Raw genomic sequence first — 20,046 nt, 5'->3', positions numbered from 1 at the left:
CTGTTGTGCCTGTATCTCCCACACTGTTACCCCGGGTTTCTCACTGTTGTGCCTGTATCTCCCACACTTACCCCGAGTTTCTCACTGTTCTGCCTGTATCTCCCACACTGATACCCCGAGTTTCTCACTGTTCTGACTGTATCTCCCACACTTACCCCGAGTTTCTCACTGTTCTGCCTGTATCTCCCACACTGTTACCCCCCGAGTTTCTCACTGTTCTGCCTGTATCTCCCACACTTACCCCGAGTTTCTCACTGTTCTGCCTGTATCTCCCACACTGTTACCCCCCGAGTTTCTCACTGTTCTGCCTGTATCTCCCACACTGATACCCCCCGAGTTTCTCACTGTTCTGCCTGTATCTCCCACACTGATACCCCCCGAGTTTCTCACTGTTCTGCCTGTATCTCCCACACTGTTACCCCCCGAGTTTCTCACTGTTCTGCCTGTATCTCCCACACTGTTACCCCGAGTTTCTCACTGTTCTGCCTGTATCTCCCACACTGATACCCCCCCGAGTTTCTCACTGTTCTGCCTGTATCTCCCACACTGATACCCCCCCGAGATTCTCACTGTTCTGCCTGTATCTCCCACACTGTTACCCTGGGTTTCTCACTGTTCTGCCTGTATCTCCCACACTGATACCCCCCCGGGTTTCTCACTGTTCTGCCTGTATCTCCCACACTGATACCCCCCGAGATTCTCACTGTTCTGCCTGTATCTCCCACACTGTTACCCCTGGTTTCTCACTGTTCTGCCTGTATCTCCCACACTGATACCCTGAGTTTCTCACTGTTCTGCCTGTATCTCCCACACTTACCCCGAGTTTCTCACTGTTCTGCCTGTATCTCCCACACTGTTACCCCCCGAGTTTCTCACTGTTCTGCCTGTATCTCCCACACTGTTACCCCCCCCCGAGTTTCTCACTGTTCTGCCTGTATCTCCCACACTGATACCCCCCGAGTTTCTCACTGTTCTGCCTGTATCTCCCACACTGATACCCCCTGAGTTTCTCACTGTTCTGCCTGTATCTCCCACACTGATACCCCCTGAGTTTCTCACTGTTCTGCCTGTGTCTCCCACACTGATACCCCCCCGGGTTTCTCACTGTTCTTCCTGTATCTCCCACACTGATACCCCCCCCGAGTTTCTCACTGTTCTGCCTGTATCTCCCACACTGTTACCCCCCGAGTTTCTCACTGTTCTGCCTGTATCTCCCACACTGATACCCCCCGAGTTTCTCACTGTTCTGCCTGTATCTCCCACACTGTTATCCCCCGAGTTTCTCACTGTTCTGCCTGTATCTCCCACACTGATACCCCCCGAGTTTCTCACTGTTCTGCCTGTATCTCCCACACTGATACTCCCCGAGTTTCTCACTGTTCTGCCTGTATCTCCCACACTGATACCCCCCCGAGTTTCTCACTGTTCTGCCTGTATCTCCCACACTGTTACCCCCTGAGTTTCTCACTGTTCTGCCTGTATCTCCCACACTGTGACCCCCCGAGTTTCTCACTCTTCTGCCTGTATCTCCCACACTGTTACCCCGAGTTTCTCACTCTTCTGCCTTTATCTCCCACACTGTTACCCCGAGTTTCTCACTCTTCTGCCTGTATCTCCCACACTGTTAGCCCCCGATTTTCTCACTGTTTTGCCTGCATCTCCCACACTGATACCACCCCGAGTTTCTCACTATTCTGCCTGTATCTCCCACACTGATACCCCCCCGAGATTCTCACTGTTCTGCCTGTATCTCCCACACTGTTACCCCGGGTTTCTCACTGTTCTGCCTGTATCTCCCACACTGTTACCCCGAGTTTCTCACTGTTCTGCCTGTATCTCCCACACTTACCCCGAGTTTCTCACTGTTCTGCCTGTATCTCCCACACTGTTACCCCCCGAGTTTCTCACTGTTCTGCCTGTATCTCCCACACTGATACCCCCCGAGTTTCTCACTGTTCTGCCTGTATCTCCCACACTGATTCCCCCCGAGATTCTCACTGTTGTGCCTGTATCTCCCACACTGATACCCCCCGAGATTCTCACTGTTCTGCCTGTATCTCCCACACTGTTACCCCGGGTTTCTCACTGTTCTGCCTGTATCTCCCACACTGATACCCTGAGTTTCTCACTGTTCTGCCTATATCTCCCACACTTACCCCGAGTTTCTCACTGATCTGCCTGTATCTCCCACACTGTTACCCCCCGAGTTTCTCACTGTTCTGCCTGTATCTCCCACACTGTTACCCCCCCGAGTTTCTGACTGTTCTGCCTGTATCTCCCACACTGATACCCCCGAGTTTCTCACTGTTCTGCCTGTATCTCCCACACTGATACCCCCCGAGATTCTCACTGTTGTGCCTGTATCTCCCACACTGTTACCCCGGGTTTCTCACTGTTCTGCCTGTTTCTCCCACACTTACCCCGAGTTTCTCACTGTTCTGCCTGTGTCTCCCACACTGATACCCCGAGTTTCTCACTCTTCTGCCTGTATCTCCCACACTTACCCCGAGTTTCTCACTGTTCTGCCTGTATCTCCCACACTTACCCCGAGTTTCTCACTGTTCTGCCTGTATCTCCCACACTGTTACCCCCCGAGTTTCTCACTGTTCTGCCTGTATCTCCCACACTGATACCCCCCCGTGTTTCTCACTGTTCTGCCTGTGTCTCCCACACTGTTACCCCCCGAGTTTCTCACTGTTCTGCCTGTATCTCCCACACTGATACCCCCCCGAGTTTCTCACTGTTCTGCCTGTATCTCCCACACTGATACCCCCCGATTTTCTCACTGTTCTGCCTGTATCTCCCACACTGTTATCCCCCGAGTTTCTCACTGTTCTGCCTGTATCTCCCACACTGATACCCCCCGAGTTTCTCACTGTTCTGCCTGTATCTCCCACACTGATACCCCCCGAGTTTCTCACTGTTCTGCCTGTATCTCCCACACTGTTACCCCCCGAGTTTCTCACTCTTCTGCCTGTATCTCCCACACTGTTACCCCGAGTTTCTCACTCTTCTGCCTGTATCTCCCACACTGTTAGCCCCCGAGTTTCTCACTGTTTTGCCTGTATCTCCCACACTGATACCCCCCCGAGTTCCTCACTATTCTGCCTGTATCTCCCACACTGTTACCCCGGGTTTCTCACTGTTCTGCCTGTATCTCCCACACTGTTACCCCGAGTTTCTCACTGTTCTGCCTGTACCTCCCACACTTACCCCGAGTTTCTCACTGTTCTGCCTGTATCTCCCACACTGTTACCCCCCGAGTTTCTCACTGTTCTGCCTGTATCTCCCACACTGATACCCCCCCCGAGTTTCTCACTGTTCTGCCTGTATCTCCCACACTGATACCCCCCGAGTTTCTCACTGTTCTGCCTGTATCTCCCATACTGATACCCCCCCGAGTTTCTCACTGTTCTGCCTGTATCTCCCACACAGATACCCCCCGAGATTCTCACTGTTGTGCCTGTATCTCCCACACTGATACCCCCCCGAGATTCTCACTGTTCTGCCTGTATCTCCCACACTGTTCCCCCGGGTTTCTCACTGTTCTGCCTGTATCTCCCACACTGATACCCTGAGTTTCTCACTGTTCTGCCTATATCTCCCACACTTACCCCGAGTTTCTCACTGTTCTGCCTGTATCTCCCACACTTACCCCGAGTTTCTCACTGTTCTGCCTGTATCTCCCACACTGTTACCCCCCGAGTTTCTCACTGTTCTGCCTGTATCTCCCACACTGATACCCCCCCCCGAGTTTCTCACTGTTCTGCCTGTATCTCCCACACTGTTACCCCCCGAGTTTCTCACTGTTCTGCCTGTATCTCCCACACTGATACCCCCCGAGATTCTCACTGTTGTGCCTGTATCTCCCACACTGATACCCCCCGAGATTCTCACTGTTCTGCCTGTATCTCCCACACTGTTACCCCGGGTTTCTCACTGTTCTGCCTGTATCTCCCACACTGATACCCTGAGTTTCTCACTGTTCTGCCTATATCTCCCACACTTACCCCGAGTTTCTCACTGTTCTGCCTGTATCTCCCACACTGTTACCCCCCGAGTTTCTCACTGTTCTGCCTGTATCTCCCACACTGTTACCCCGCCCAAGTTTCTCACTGTTCTGCCTGTATCTCCCACACTGATACCCCCGAGTTTCTCACTGTTCTGCCTGTATCTCCCACACTGATACCCCCCGAGATTCTCACTGTTGTGCCTGTATCTCCCACACTGTTACCCCGGGTTTCTCACTGTTGTGCCTGTATCTCCCACACTTACCCCGAGTTTCTCACTGTTCTGCCTGTGTCTCCCACACTGATACCCCGAGTTTCTCACTCTTCTGCCTGTATCTCCCACACTTACCCCGAGTTTCTCACTGTTCTGCCTGTATCTCCCACACTGATACCCCCTGAGTTTCTCACTGTTCTGCCTGTATCTCCCACACTGTTACCCCCCGAGTTTCTCACTGTTCTGCCTGTATCTCCCACACTGTTACCCCGAGTTTCACACTGTTGTGCCTGTATCTCCCACACTGATACCCCCCCGGGTTTCTCACTGTTGTGCCTGTATCTCCCACACTGACACCCCCCCGGGTTTCTCTCACTGCTGCCTGGTTCTGATCGAGCCCCTTCCATCTCGACCGTCCTCTCTCTAAATCAGGTTCTTCAAAAAATCTGACTTTTAAAAAGCACTCAAGGAGAATCAGTCGTGTAATCTCTCTCTTAAACCTTGCTCCCTGAATTCTGGGCTGGCTGGGGGCTGATGACATGATCCCCTCAGACAGCTCCCTTTCTCCCGAGGGCCCCTCACTGGGATCAGATATTTCGGGTGCTGTCTGATTGTTAGCTGGTTGTTTGACACGTTCCGTCTCCCAACACGAGGGGAAAGAGCGGGAGCAGTGGGACTAATGGGATAGCTCGATCAATGTGCCGGCATGGGCACGATGGGCCAAATGGCCACCTGTGCTCTATGATTCTATGAACCCAGCTGTGGCAAGTCCTGTCTGTATCCATCTCCTGCTTTCTTCATCCTCCCCCTCCCCCTCCCCACACACTCCCCCTCCCCTCCCCAGACTCCACACTCTGATCGTGGGGACCCTCGGTCCGACATTTGTTGGTTTTTGGACACACAGAAGGGAAGTCTCGCTCTCTTCCAGCACCCCCCGCCCATGCCCTGGATACCACCACCCTGGGAGAGGCAGGCCTGTACACAACACTTACTTCAAATCAGTGCGAAGCAATCATCGAATGAAGACTGAACCTCAATATATTGAAAAAGCAAGAGTGTTATTTTCCTGAGGGGGGAGAAGCTGAGGGGAGTTACCAGCGATTGACTGAGGTGAGATGAGACCCAGTAACACCCTGAAGGGGCTGAGAGCAGCGGGCACAGAGTGAGCAACTTGAGAGTTTGGTGAAGTGGGCAAAGGAGGTGCCCAGCTTTTCCTAATTTCTCTGTAGAGCAGCGGCGGACCGAGAGCGGGAGAAAAGCAGCAGACCTGCAGTGTGACGTCACAGGTGAGGCAGGGTCAGGACACTTAACGAACCGCAATATATTAGCGAGGGGTGGGGGAGAGTGAGAGCAGAGCGGGGATAGAAAGAGGGCGGAGAGAGGGAGAGTTCAGTCGGGGGGAGAGTGAGACCAGAGCGGGGATAGAAAGAGGGCGGAGAGAGGGAGAGTTCAGTCGGGGGGAGAGTGAGAGCAGAGCGGAGATATAAAGAGGGCGGAGAGAGGGAGAGTTCAGTCGGGGGGAGAGTGAGAGCAGAGCGGGGATGTAAAGAGGGCGGAGAAAGGGAGAGTTCAGTCGAGGAGAGAGAGAGAGCAGAGCGGGGATATAAAGAGGGCGGAGAGAGGGAGAGTTCAGTCGGGGGGAGAGTGAGAGCAGAGCGGAGATATAAAGAGGGCGGAGAAAGGGAGAGTTCAGTCGGGGGGAGAGTGAGAGCAGAGCGGGGATATAAAGAGGGCGGAGAAAGGGAGAGTTCAGTCGCGGGGAGAGAGAGCAGAGCGGGGATATAAACAGGGCGGAGAAAGGGAGAGTTCAGTCGGGGAGAGAGTGAGAGCAGAGTGGTGAGAAAAAGAGGGCGGAGAGAGGGAGAGTTCAGTCGGGGAGAGAGTGAGAGCAGAGCGGTGAGAAAAAGAGGGCGGAGAGAGGGAGAGTTCAGTCGGGGAGAGAGTGAGAGCAGAGCGGTGAGAAAAAGAGGGCGGAGAGAGGGAGAGTTCAGTCGGGGAGAGAGTGAGAGCAGAGCGGTGAGAAAAAGAGGGCGGAGAGAGGGAGAGTTCAGTCGGGGAGAGAGTGAGAGCAGAGCGGGGATATAAACAGGGCGGAGAAAGGGAGAGCAGAGCGGGGATATAAAGAGGGCGGAGAAAGGGAGAGTTCAGTCGGGGGGAGCGAGTGAGAGCAGAGCGGGGATTTAAAGAGGGCGGAGAAAGGGAGAGTTCAGTCGGGGGGAGAGAGAGAGCAGAGCGGGGATATAAACAGGGCGGAGAGAGGGAGAGTTCAGTCGGGGGGAGAGTGAGAGCAGAGCGGGGATAGAAAGAGGGCGGAGAAAGGGAGAGTTCAGTCGGGGGGAGAGTGAGAGCAGAGCGGGGATAGAAAGAGGGCGGAGAAAGGGAGAGTTCAGTCGGGGGTGGAGAGTGAGAGCAGAGTGGGGAAAAAAGAGGGCGGAGAGAGGGAGAGTTCAGTCGGGGGGAGAGTTATAGCAGAGCGGGGATATAAAGAGGGCGGAGAAAGGGAGAGTTCAGTCGGGGGAGAGTGAGAGCAGAGCGGGGATATAAAGAGGGCGGAGAAAGGGAGAGTTCAGTCGACGGGAGAGTGAGAGCAGAGCGGGGATATAAAGAGGGCGGAGAAAGGGAGAGCAGTCGGGGAGAGAGTGAGAGCAGAGCGGGACTTTCAAGAGGGCGGAGAGAGGGAGAGTTCAGTCGGGGGGAGAGTGAGAGCAGAGCGGGGATGTAAAGAGGGCGGAGAAAGGGAGAGTTCAGTCGAGGGGAGAGTGAGAGCAGAGCGGGGATATAAAGAGGGCGGAGAAAGGGAGAGCAGTCGGGGGGAGAGAGAGCAGAGCCGGGATATAAAGAGGGCGGAGAATGGGAGAGTTCAGTCTGGGGGAGAGAGAGAGCAGAGCCGGGATATAAAGAAGGCGGAGAAAGGGAGAGTTCAGTCGGGGGGGAGAGTGAGAGCAGAGCGGGGATATAAAGAGGGCGGAGAAAGGGAGAGTTCAGTCGGGGAGAGTGAGAGCAGAGCGGGGATAGAAACAGGGCGGAGAGAGGGAGAGTTCAGTCGGGGGGAGAGTGAGAGCAGAGCGGGGAGAGAAAGAAGGCGGAGAAAGGGAGAGTTCAGTCGGGGGAGAGAGTGAGAGCAGAGCGGGGATACAAAGAGGGCGGAGAGAGGGAGAGTTCAGTCTGGGGGAGAGAGAGAGCAGAGCCGGGATATAAAGAAGGCGGAGAAAGAGAGAGTTCAGTCGGGGGGGAGAGTGAGAGCAGGGCGGAGATATAAAGTGGGCGGAGAAAGGGAGAGTTCAGTCGGGGAGAGTGAGAGCAGAGCGGGGAGAGAAAGAAGGCGGAGAAAGGGAGAGTTCAGTCGGGGGGGAGAGTGAGAGCAGAGTGGGGATATAAAGAGGGCGGAGAAAGGGAGAGTTCAGTCGGGGGGAGAGTGAGAGCAGAGTGGGGATATAAAGAGGGCGGAGAAAGGGAGAGTTCAGTCGGGGGGAGAGTGAGAGCAGAGTGGGGATATAAAGAGGGCGGAGAAAGGGAGAGTTCAGTCGGGGAGAGAGAGAGAGCAGAGTGGGGATATAAAGAGGGCGGAGAAAGGGAGAGTTCAGTCGGGGGGAGAGTGAGAGCAGAGTGGGGATATAAAGAGGGCGGAGAAAGGGAGAGTTCAGTCGGGGAGAGAGAGAGAGCAGAGTGGGGATATAAAGAGGGCGGAGAGAGGGAGAGTTCAGTCGGGGGGAGAGTGAGAGCAGAGCGGGGATATAAAGAGGGCGGAGAGAGGGAGAGTTCAGTCGGGGGGAGAGTGAGAGCAGGGCGGAGATATAAAGTGGGCGGAGAAAGGGAGAGTTCAGTCGGGGAGAGAGAGAGAGCAGGGCGGAGATATAAAGTGGGCGGAGAAAGGGAGAGTTCAGTCGGGGAGAGAGAGAGCAGAGCGGGGATATAAACAGGGCGGAGAGAGTGAGAGCATAGCAAGGATACAAAGAGTGCGGAGAGAGGGAGAGTTCAGTCGGGGGGAGAGTGAGAGCAGGGCGGAGATATAAAGTGGGCGGAGAAAGGGAGAGTTCAGTCGCGGGGAGAGAGAGCAGAGCGGGGAAAAAACAGGGCGGAGAGAGTGAGAGCACAGCAGGATACAAAGAGTGCGGAGAGAGGGAGAGTTCAGTCGTGGAGAGAGTGACAGCAGAGCGGGGATATCAAGAGGGCGGAGAAAGGGAGAGTTCAGTCGCGGGGAGCGTGAGAGCAGAGCGGGGATATCATCAGGGCGGAGAAAGGGAGAGTACATTCGGGGGGAGAGTGAGAGCAGATGGGGATATAAAGAGGGCGGAGAAAGGGAGAGTTCAGTCGGGGAGAGAGTGAGAGTGGAGTGGGGATATAAAGAGGGCGGAGAGATTGAGAGTTCAGTTGGGGGGAGAGTGAGAGCAGAGTGGGGATATGAAGAGGGCGGAGAGATTGAGAGTTCCGTCGGGGGGAGAGTGAGAGCAGAGCGGGGAAATAAAGAGGGCGGAGAAATTGAGAGTTCAGTCGGGGGGAGAGTGAGAGCAGAGCGGGGATATAAAGAGGGCGGAGAAAGTGAGAGTTCAGTCGGGGAGAGAGTGAGAGCAGAGCGGGGATATAAAGAGGGCGGAGAAAGGGAGAGTTCAGTCCAGGGGAGAGTGAGAGCAGAGTGGGGATATAAAGAGGGCGGAGAAAGTGAGAGTTCAGTCGGGGGGAGAGTGAGAGCAGAGCGGGGATATAAAGAGGGCGGAGAAAGGGAGAGTTCAGTCGGGGGGAGATTGAGAGCAGAGCGGGGATATAAAGAGGGCGGAGAGGGGGAGAGTTTAGTCGGGGGGAGAGTGAGAGCAGAGTGGGGATATCAACAGGGCGGAGAGAGGGAGAGTTAAGTCGGGGGGAGAGTGAGAGCAGAGCGGGGATATATATGAGGGCGGAGAAAGAGAGTTCAGTCGGGGAGAGAGTGAGAGCAGAGTGGGGATATAAAGAGGGCGGAGAAAGGGAGAGTTTAGTCGGGGGGAGATTGAGAGCAGAGCGGGGATATAAAGACGGCGGAGAGAGGGAGAGTTCAGTCGGGGGGAGAGTGAGAGCAGAGCGGGGATATAAAGAGGGCGGAGAGAGGGAGAGTTCAGTCGGGGGGAGAGTGAGAGCAGAGCGGGTATATAAAGAGGGCGGAGAAAGAGAGAGTTCAGGGGGGGAGAGTGAGAGCAGAGCGGGGATAGAAAGAGGGCGGAGAAAGGGAGAGCTCAGTTGGGGGGAGAGTGAGAGCAGAGCGGGGATATAAAGAGGGAGGAGAAAGGGAGTGTTCAGTCGGGGAGAGAGTGAGAGCAGGGCGGAGATATAAAGAGGGCGAAGAGAGGGAGAGTTCAGTCGCGGGGAGAGTGAGAGCAGAGTGGGGATCTCAAGAGGCCGGAGAAAGGGAGAGTTCAGTCGGGGAGAGAGTGAGAGCAGAGCGGGGATATAAAGAGGGCGGAGAAAGAGAGAGTTCAGTCGCGGGGAGAGTGAGAGCAGAGCGGGGATATAAAGAGGGCGGAGAAAGAGAGAGTTCAGTCGGGGGGAGAGTGAGAGCAGAGCGGGGATATAAAGAGAGTGGAGAAAGAGAGAGTTCAGTCGGGGGGAGAGTGAGAGCAGAGTGGGGATATAAAGAGGGCGGAGAGAGGGAGAGTTCAGTCGGGGGAGAGAGTGACAGCAGAGCGGGGATATAAAAAGGGCGGAGAAAGGGAGAGTTCAGTCGGGGGGAGAGTTACAGCAGAGTGGGGATATAAAGAGGGCGGAGAGAGGGAGAGTTCAGTCGGGGAGAGAGTGACAGCAGAGCGGGAATATAAAGAGGGAGGAGAAAGGGAGAGTTCAGTCGGGGGGAGAGTGAGAGCAGAGCGGGGATATAAAGAGGGCGGAGAGAGGGAGAGTTCAGTCGGGGGGAGAGTGAGAGCAGAGTGGGGATATAAAGAGGGCGGAGAAAGTGAGAGTTCAGTCGGGGGGAGAGTGAGAGCAGAGCGGGGATACAAAGAGGGCGGAGAAAGGGAGAGTTCAGTCGCGGGGAGAGTGAGAGCAGAGCGGGTATATAAAGAGGGCGGAGAAAGTGAGAGTTCAGTCGGGGGGAGAGTGAGAGCAGAGCGGGGATATAAAGAGGGCGGAGAAAGTGAGAGTTCAGTCGGGGAGAGAGTGAGAGCAGAGCGGGGATATAAAGAGTGCGGAGAAAGAGAGAGTTCAGTCGGGGGGAGAGTTACAGCAGAGTGGGGATATAAAGAGGGCGGAGAAAGGGAGAGTTCAGTCAGGGAGAGAGTGAGAGCAGAGCGGGGATATAAAGAGGGAGGAGAAAGGGAGAGTTCAGTCGGGGGGGAGAGTGAGAGCAGAGCGGGGATATAAAGAGGGCGGAGAAAGAGAGAGTTCAGTCGGGGGGAGAGTTACAGCAGAGTGGGGATATAAAGAGGGCGGAGAAAGGGAGAGTTCAGTCAGGGAGAGAGTGAGAGCAGAGCGGGGATTTCAAGAGGGCGGAGAAAGAGATAGTTCAGTCGGGGGGAGAGTTACAGCAGAGTGGGGATATCAACAGGGCGGAGAAAGGGAGAGTTCAGTCGGGGGGAGAGTGAGAGCAGGGCGGAGAGAGGGAGAGTTCAGTCGGGGGGAGAGTTGCAGCAGAGTGGGGATATAAAGAGGGAGGAGGAAGAGAGAGTTCAGTCGCGGGGAGAGTGCAGAGCGGGGATATAAAGAGGGCGGAGAAACGGAGAGTTCACTCCGGGAGAGAGTGAGAGCAGAGCGGGGATATAAAGAGGTCGGAGAGAGGGAGAGTTCAGTCGGGGAGAGAGTGAGAGCAGAGCGGGGATATAAAGAGGGCGGAGAAAGTGAGAGTTCAGTCGGGGGGGTGAGTGAGAGCAGAGTGGGGATATAAAGAGGGCGGAGAAAGAGAGAGTTCAGTCGGGGGGAGAGTGAGAGCAGGGCGGGATATAAAGTGGGCGGAGAATGAGAGAGTTCAGTCGGGGGGAGAGTTACAGCAGAGTGGGGATGTAAAGAGGGCGGAGAAAGGGAGAGTTCAGTCAGGGAGAGAGTGACAGCAGAGCGGGGATATAAAGAGGGCGGAGAAAGGGAGAGTTCAGTCGGGGCGAGAGTGAGATCAGAGCGGGGATCGAAAGAGGGCGGTGAAAGGGAGAGTTCAGTCGGGGGGAGAGTGAGAGCAGAGCGGGGATATAAAGAGGGCGGAGAAAGTGAGAGTTCAGTCGGGGAGAGAGTGAGAGCAGAGCGGGGATATAAAGAGTGCGGAGAAAGAGAGAGTTCAGTCGGGGGGAGAGTTACAGCAGAGTGGGGATATAAAGAGGGCGGAGAAAGGGAGAGTTCAGTCAGGGAGAGAGTGAGAGCAGAGCGGGGATATAAAGAGGGAGGAGAAAGGGAGAGTTCAGTCGGGGGGGAGAGTGAGAGCAGAGCGGGGATATAAAGAGGGCGGAGAAAGAGAGAGTTCAGTCGGGGGGAGAGTTACAGCAGAGTGGGGATATAAAGAGGGCGGAGAAAGGGAGAGTTCAGTCGGGGGGAGAGTTACAGCAGAGTGGGGATATCAACAGGGCGGAGAAAGGGAGAGTTCAGTCGGGGGGAGAGTGAGAGCAGGGCGGAGAGAGGGAGAGTTCAGTCGGGGGGAGAGTTGCAGCAGAGTGGGGATATAAAGAGGGAGGAGGAAGAGAGAGTTCAGTCGCGGGGAGAGTGCAGAGCGGGGATATAAAGAGGGCGGAGAAACGGAGAGTTCACTCCGGGAGAGAGTGAGAGCAGAGCGGGGATATAAAGAGGTCGGAGAGAGGGAGAGTTCAGTCGGGGGGAGAGTGAGACCAGAGTGGGGATAGAAACAGGGCGGAGATAGGGAGAGTTCAGTCGGGGGGAGAGTGAGAGCAGAGCGGGGATAGAAACGGCAGAGAAAGGGAGAATTCAGTCGGGGGGAGAGAAAGAGCAAAGCGGGGATAGAAACAGGGCGGAGAGAGGGAGAGTTCAGTCGGGGAGAGAGTGAGAGCAGAGCGGGGATATAAAGAGGGCGGAGAAAGTGAGAGTTCAGTCGGGGGGGTGAGTGAGAGCAGAGTGGGGATATAAAGAGGGCGGAGAAAGAGAGAGTTCAGTCGGGGGGAGAGTGAGAGCAGGGCGGGATATAAAGTGGGCGGAGAATGAGAGAGTTCAGTCGGGGGGAGAGTTACAGCAGAGTGGGGATGTAAAGAGGGCGGAGAAAGGGAGAGTTCAGTCAGGGAGAGAGTGACAGCAGAGCGGGGATATAAAGAGGGCGGAGAAAGGGAGAGTTCAGTCGGGGCGAGAGTGAGATCAGAGCGGGGATCGAAAGAGGGCGGTGAAAGGGAGAGTTCAGTCGGGGGGAGAGTGAGAGCAGAGCGGGGATATAAAGAGGGCGGAGAAAGGGAGAGTTCAGTCGCGGGGAGAGAGAACAGAGCGGGGATATAAAGAGAGGAGAAACGGAGAGTTCAGTCGGGGGGAGAGTGAGAGCAGAGCGGGGAGATAAAGAGGGCTGAGAAAGTGAGAGTTCAGTCGGGGGGAGAGTGAGAGCAGAGCGGAGAGAGGGAGAGTTCAGTCGGGGGGTTGAGTGAGAGCAGAGTGGGGATATAAAGAGGTCGGAGAAAGGGAGAGTTCAGTCGGGGGGAGAGTGAGAGCAGAGTGGGGATAGAAACAGGGCGGAGATAGGGAGAGTTCAGTCGGGGGGAGAGTGAGAGCAGAGCGGGGATAGAAACGGCAGAGAAAGGGAGAATTCAGTCGGGGGGAGAGAAAGAGCAAAGCGGGGATAGAAACAGGGCGGAGAGAGGGAGAGTTCAGTCGGGGGGAGAGTGAGAGCAGAGCGGGGATATAAAGAGGGCGGAGAGAGGGAGAGTTCAGTCGGGGGGAGAGTGAGAGCAGAGCGGGGATATAAAGAGGCCGGAGATAGGGAGAGTTCAGTCGGGGGGAGAGAGAGAGCAGAGCGTGGACAAAAAGAGGGCGGAGAGAGGGAGAGTTCAGTCGGGGGGAGAGAGAGCAGAGCGGGGATGTAAACAGGGCGGAGAGAGGGAGAGTTCAGTTGGGGGAGAGAGTGAGAGCAGAGCGGGGATATAAAGAGGGCGGAGAAAGAGAGAGTTCAGTCGGGGGGAGAGTGACAGCAGAGTGGGGATATAAAGAGGGCGGAGAAAGTGAGAGTTCAGTCGGGGAGAGAGTGAGAGCAGAGCGGGGATATAAAGAGGGCGGAGAAAGGGAGAGCTCAGTCGGGGGGAGAGTGAGAGCAGAGCGGGGATATAAACAGGGCGGAGAGAGGGAGAGTTCAGTCGGGGGGAGCGTGAGAGCAGAGCGGGGATATAAAGAGGGCGGAGAAAGTGAGAGTTCAGTCGGGGGGAGAGTGAGAGCAGAGCGGGGATATAAAGAGGGCGGAGAAAGGGAGAGTTCAGTCGCGGGGAGAGTGAGAGCAGAGCGGGGATATAATGAGGGCGGAGAAAGTGAGAGTTCAGTCGGGGGGAGAGTGAGAGCAGAGCGGGGATATAAAGAGGGCGGAGAAAGGGAGAGTTCAGTCGGGGAGAGAGTGAGAGCAGAGCGGGGAGAGGGAGATTTCAGTCGGGGAGAGAGTGACAGCAGAGCGGGAATATAAAGAGGGAGGAGAAAGGGAGAGTTCAGTCGGGGGGAGAGTGAGAGCAGAGCGGGGATATAAAAAGGGAGGAGAAAGGGAGAGTTCAGTTGGGGGGAGAGTGACAGCAGAGCGGGAATATAAAGAGGGCGGAGAAAGGGAGAGTTCAGTCGGGGAGAGAGTGAGAGCAGAGCGGGAATATAAAGAGGGAGGAGAAAGGGAGAGTTCAGTCGGGGGGAGAGTGAGAGCAGAGCGGGGATACAAAGAGGGCGGAGTGAGGGAGAGTTCAGTCGGGGGGAGAGTGAGAGCAGAGCGGGGAGAAAAAGAGGGCGGAGAAAGGGAGAGTTCAGTCGCGGGGAGAGTGCAGAGCGGGGATATAAAGAGGGCGGAGAAAGTGAGAGTTCAGTCGGGGGGAGAGTGAGAGCAGAGCGGGGTTATAAAGAGGGCGGAGAGAGGGAGAGTTCAGTCGGGGGGAGAGTGAGAGCAGAGCGGGGATATAAAGAGGGCGGAGAAAGGGAGAGTTCAGTCGGGGGGAGAGTGAGAGCAGAGCGGGGATATAAAGAGGGTGGAGAAAGAGAGAGTTCAGTCGGGGAGAGAGTGAGAGCAGAGCGGAGAGAGGGAGAGTTCAGTCGGGGGGGTGAGTGAGAGCAGAGTGGGGATATAAAGAGGGCGGAGAAAGGGAGAGTTCAGTCCGGGGGAGAGTGAGAGCAGAGCGGGGATATAATGAGGGTGGAGAAAGTGAGAGTTCAGTCGGGGGGAGAGTGAGAGCAGAGCGGGGATATAATGAGGGCGGAGAAAGTGAGAGTTCAGTCGGGGGGAGAGTGAGAGCAGAGCGGGGATATAAAGAGGGCGGAGAGAGTGAGAGCAGAGCGGGGCTTTCAAGAGGGCGGAGAGAGGGAGAGTTCAGTCGAGGGGAGAGTGAGAGCAGAGCGGGGATATTAAGAGGGCGGAGAAAGGGAGAGTTCAGTCGAGGGGAGAGTGAGAGCAGAGCGGGGATATAAAGAGGGCGGAGAAAGGGAGAGCAGTCGGGGGGAGAGAGAGAGCAGAGCCGGGATATAAAGAGGGCGGAGAATGGGAGAGTTCAGTCTGGGGGAGAGAGAGAGCAGAGCCGGGATATAAAGAAGGCGGAGAAAGGGAGAGTTCAGTCGGGGGGGAGAGTGAGAGCAGAGCGGGGATACAAAGAGGGCGGAGAAAGAGAGAGTTCAGTCGGGGGCAGAGTGAGAGCAGAGCGGGGAGAGAAAGAAGGCGGAGAAAGGGAGAGTTCTGTCGGGGGAGAGAGTGAGAGCAGAGCGGGGATATAAAGAGGGCGGAGAGAGGGAGAGTTCAGTCTGGGGGAGAGAGAGAGCAGAGCCGGGATATAAAGAAGGCGGAGAAAGAGAGAGTTCAGTCGGGGGGGAGAGTGAGAGCAGAGCGGGGATATAAAGAGGGCGGAGAAAGGGAGAGTTCAGTCGCGGGGAGAGAGAGCAGAGCGGGGATATAAACAGGGCGGAGAGAGTGAGAGCATAGCAGGGATACAAAGAGTGCGGAGAAAGGGAGAGTTCAGTCGCGGGGAGAGAGAGCAGAGCGGGGATATCATCAGGGCGGAGAAAGGGAGAGTTCAGTCGGGGAGAGAGTGAGAGCAGAGCGGGGATATAAAGAGGGCGGAGAAATTGAGAGTTCAGTTGGGGGGAGAGTGAGAGCAGAGTGGGGATATAAAGAGGGCGGAGAGATTGAGAGTTCAGTTGGGGGGAGAGTGAGAGCAGAGTGGGGATATAAAGAGGGCGGAGAGATTGAGAGTTCCGTCGGGGGGAGAGTGAGAGCAGAGCGGGGATATAAAGAGGGCGGAGAGACGGAGAGTTCATTCGGGGGGAGAGTGAGAGCAGAGTGGGGATATAAAGAGGGCGGAGAAAGGGAGAGTTCAGTCGGGGAGAGAGTGACAGCAGAGCGGGAATATAAAGAGGGAGGAGAAAGGGAGAGTTCAGTCGGGGTGAGAGAGAGAGCAGAGCGGGGATACAAAGAGGGCGGAGAGAGGGAGAGTTCAGTCGCGGGGAGAGTGAGAGCAGAGCGGGGATATAAAGAGGGCGGAGAAAGGGAGAGTTCAGTCGCGGGGAGAGTGAGAGCAGAGCGGGGATATAAAGAGGGCGGAGAAAGTGAGAGTTCAGTCGGGGGGAGAGAGAGCAGAGCGGGGATATCAAGAAGGCGGAGAAAGAGAGAGTTCAGTCGGGGGCGAGAGTGAGAGCAGAGCGGGGATATAAAGAGGGCGGAGAAAGTGAGAGTTCAGTCGGGGGGAGAGAGAGCAGAGCGGAGATATAAAGTGGGCGGAGAAAGTGAGAGCAGTCGGGGGGAGAGTGAGAGCAGAGCGGGGATATAAAGAGGGCGGAGAGAGGGAGAGTTCAGTCGCGGGGAGAGAGAGCAGAGCGGGGATATCAACAGGGCGGAGAGAGTGAGAGCATAGCAGGGATACAAAGAGTGCGGAGAAAGGGAGAGTTCAGTCGCGGGGAGCGTGAGAGCAGAGCGGGGATATAAAGAGGGCGGAGAAATTGAGAGTTCAGTTGGGGGGAGAGTGAGAGCAGAGTGGGGATATAAAGAGGGCGGAGAGATTGAGAGTTCAGTTGGGGGGAGAGTGAGAGCAGAGCGGGGATATAAAGAGGGCGGAGAGACGGAGAGTTCAGTCGGGGGGAGAGTGAGAGCAGAGTGGGGATATAAAGAGGGCGGAGAAAGGGAGAGTTCAGTCGGGGAGAGAGTGACAGCAGAGCGGGAATATAAAGAGGGAGGAGAAAGGGAGAGTTCAGTCGGGGTGAGAGTGAGAGCAGAGCGGGGATACAAAGAGGGCGGAGAGAGGGAGAGTTCAGTCGCGGGGAGAGTGAGAGCAGAGCGGGGATATAAAGAGGGCGGAGAAAGTGAGAGTTCAGTCGGGGGGAGAGAGAGCAGAGCGGGGATATAAAGAGGGCGGAGAAAGTGAGAGTTCAGTCGGGGGGAGAGAGAGCAGAGCGGGGATATAAAGAGGGCGGAGAAAGTGAGAGTTCAGTCGGGGGGAGAGTGAGAGCAGAGCGGGGATATAATGAGGGCGGAGAAAGTGAGAGTTCAGTCGGGGGGAGAGTGAGAGCAGAGCGTGGATATAATGAGGGCGGAGAAAGGGAGAGTTCAGTCGGGGGAGAGTGAGAGCAGAGCGGGGATATAAAGAGGGCGGAGAAAGAGAGAGTTCAGTCGGGGGGAGAGTGAGAGCAGAGTGGGGATATAAAGAGGGCGGAGAAAGGGAGAGTTCAGTCGCGGGGAGAGAGAACAGAGCGGGGATATTAAGAGGGCGGAGAAAGTGAGAGTTCAGTCGGGGGGAGAGTGAGAGCAGAGCGGGGATCTTAAGAGGGCGGAGAAAGTGAGAGTTCAGTCGTGGGGAGAGTGAGAGCAGAGCGGGGATATAAAGAGGGCGGAGAGAGGGAGAGTTCAGTCGGGGGGGTGAGTGAGAGCAGAGTGGGGATATAAAGAGGGCGGAGAAAGGGAGAGTTCAGTCGCGGGGAGAGTGAGAGCAGAGCGGGGATATAAAGAGGGCGGAGAAAGGGAGAGTTCAGTCGCGGGGAGAGTGAGAGCAGAGTGGGGATATAAAGAGGGCGGAGAAAGGGAGAGTTCAGTCGCGGGGAGAGTGCAGAGCGGGGATATAAAGAGGGCGGAGAAACGGAGAGTTCACTCCGGGAGAGAGTGAGAGCAGAGCGGGGATAAAAAGAGGGCGGAGAAAGTGAGAGTTCAGTCGGGGGGAGAGTTGGAGCAGAGCGGGGATATAAAGAGGGCGGAGAAAGTGAGAGTTCAGTCGGGGAGAGAGTGAGAGCAGAGCGGAGAGAGGGAGATTTCAGTCGGGGGGGTGAGTGAGAGCAGAGTGGGGATATAAAGAGGGCGGAGAAAGAGAGAGTTCAGTCGGGGGGAGAGAGAGAGCAGAGTGGGGATACAAAGAGGGCGGAGAAAGAGAGAGTTCAGTCGGGGGGAGAGTGAGAGCAGAGTGGGGATATAAAGAGGGCGGAGAAAGAGAGAGTTCAGTCGGGGGGAGAGTGAGAGCAGAGTGGGGATATAAAGAGGGCGGAGAAAGAGAGAGTTCAGTCGGGGGGAGAGTGAGAGCAGGGCGGGGATATAAAGAGGGCGGAGAAAGGGAGAGTTCAGTCAGGGAGAGAGTGACAGCAGAGCGGGAATATAAAGAGGGAGGAGAAAGGGAGAGTTCAGTCGGGGGGAGAGTGAGAGCAGAGCGGGGATATAAAGAGGGCGGAGAAAGGGAGAGTTCAGTCGCGGGGAGAGAGAACAGAGCGGGGATATAAAGAGAGGAGAAACGGAGAGTTCAGTCGGGGGGAGAGTGAGAGCAGAGCGGGGATATAAAGAGGGCGGAGAAAGTGAGAGTTCAGTCGGTGAGAGAGTGAGAGCAGAGCGGGGATAGAAACAGGGCGGAGAAAGGGAGAGTTCAGTCGGGGGGAGATTGAGAGCAGAGTGGGGATATAAACAGGGCGGAGAGAGGGAGAGTTCAGTCGGGGGGAGAGTGAGAGCAGAGTGGGGATAGAAACAGGGCGGAGAGAGGGAGAGTTCAGTCGGGGGGAGAGTGAGAGCAGAGTGGGGATAGAAACAGGGCGGAGAGAGGGAGAGTTCAGTCGGGGGGAGAGTGAGAGCAGAGCGGGGACAGAAACAGGGCAGAGAAAGGGAGAATTCACTCGGGGGGAGAGAAAGAGCAAAGCGGGGATAGAAACAGGGCGGAGAAAGGGAGAGTTCACTCGGAGGGAGAGAGAGAGCAGAGCGGGGATATAAAGAGGGCGGAGAGAGGGAGAGTTCAGTCGGGGGGAGAGTGAGAGCAGAGCGGGGATATAAAGAGGCCGGAGATAGGGAGAGTTCAGTCGGGGGGAGAGAGAGAGCAGAGCGTGGACAAAAAGAGGGCGGAGAGTGGGAGAGTTCAGTCGGGGAGAGAGATAGAGCAGAGCGGGGATGTAAACAGGGCGGAGAGAGGGAGAGTTCAGTTGGGGGAGAGAGTGAGAGCAGAGCGGGGATATAAAGAGTGCGGAGAAAGAGAGAGTTCAGTCGGGGGGAGAGTGACAGCAGAGTGGGGATATAAAGAGGGCGGAGAAAGGGAGAGTTCAGTCAGGGAGAGAGTGATAGCAGAGCGGGGATATAAAGAGGGAGGAGAAAGGGAGAGTTCAGTCGGGGGGAGAGAGAACAGAGCGGGGATATAAAGAGGGCGGAGAAAGGGAGAGTTCAGTCGGGGGGGTGAGTGAGAGCAGAGCGGGGATATAATGAGGGAGGAGAAAGGGAGAGTTCAGTCGGGGGGAGAGTGAGAGCAGAGCGGAGAGAGGGAGATTTCAGTCGGGGGGGTGAGTGAGAGCAGAGCGGGGATATGAAGAGGGCGGAGAAAGAGAGAGTTCAGTCGGGGAGAGAGAGAACAGAGCGGGGATATAAAGAGGGCGCAGAAAGGGAGAGTTCAGTCGGGGGGGTGAGTGAGAGCAGATAGGGGATATAATGAGGGAGGAGAAAGGGAGAGTTCAGTCGGGGGGAGAGAGAACAGAGCGGGGATATAAAGAGGGAGGAGAAACGGAGAGTTCACTCCGGGAGAGAGTGAGAGCAGAGCGGGGATATAAACATTGCGGAGAGAGGGAGAGTTCAGTCGGGGGGAGAGAGAGCAGAGCGGAGATATAAAGAGAGTGGAGCAAGGGAGAGTTCAGTCGGGGGGAGAGTGAGAGCAGAGCGGAGATATAAAGAGAGTGGAGAAAGGGAGAGTTCAGTCGCGGGGAGAGTGAGAGCAGAGCGGGGATATAAACAGGCCGGAGAAAGGGAGAGTTCAGTCGGGGAGAGTGAGAGCAGAGCCGGAGATATAAAGAGAGTGGAGAAAGGGAGAGTTCAGTCGGGGGGAGAGTTAGAGCAGAGCGGGGATATAAAGAGGGCGGAGAAAGAGAGAGTTCAGTCGGGGGGAGAGTGAGAGCAGAGCGGAGAGAGGGAGATTTCAGTCGGGGGGGTGAGTGAGAGCAGAGCGGGGATATGAAGAGGGCGGAGAAAGAGAGAGTTCAGTCGGGGAGAGAGAGAACAGAGCGGGGATATAAAGAGAGGAGAAACGGAGAGTTCAGTCGGGGGGAGAGTGACAGCAGAGCGGGGATATAAAGAGGGCGGAGAAAGAGAGAGTTCAGTCGGGGAGAGAGTGAGAGCAGAGCGGGGATATAAAGAGGGCGGAGAAAGTGAGAGTTCAGTCGTGGAGAGAGTGAGAGCAGAGCGGAGAGAGGGAGAGTTCAGTCGGGGCGAGAGAAAGAGCAAAGCGGGGATAGAAACAGGGCGGAGAAAGGGAGAGTTCACTCGGAGGGAGAGAGAGAGCAGAG

Source organism: Heptranchias perlo, unplaced genomic scaffold, assembly GCF_035084215.1.
Source record: "Heptranchias perlo isolate sHepPer1 unplaced genomic scaffold, sHepPer1.hap1 HAP1_SCAFFOLD_324, whole genome shotgun sequence".
In the NCBI taxonomy this organism is placed as follows: domain Eukaryota; kingdom Metazoa; phylum Chordata; class Chondrichthyes; order Hexanchiformes; family Hexanchidae; genus Heptranchias; species Heptranchias perlo.
Note: the sequence above shows the minus strand (reverse complement) of the source record.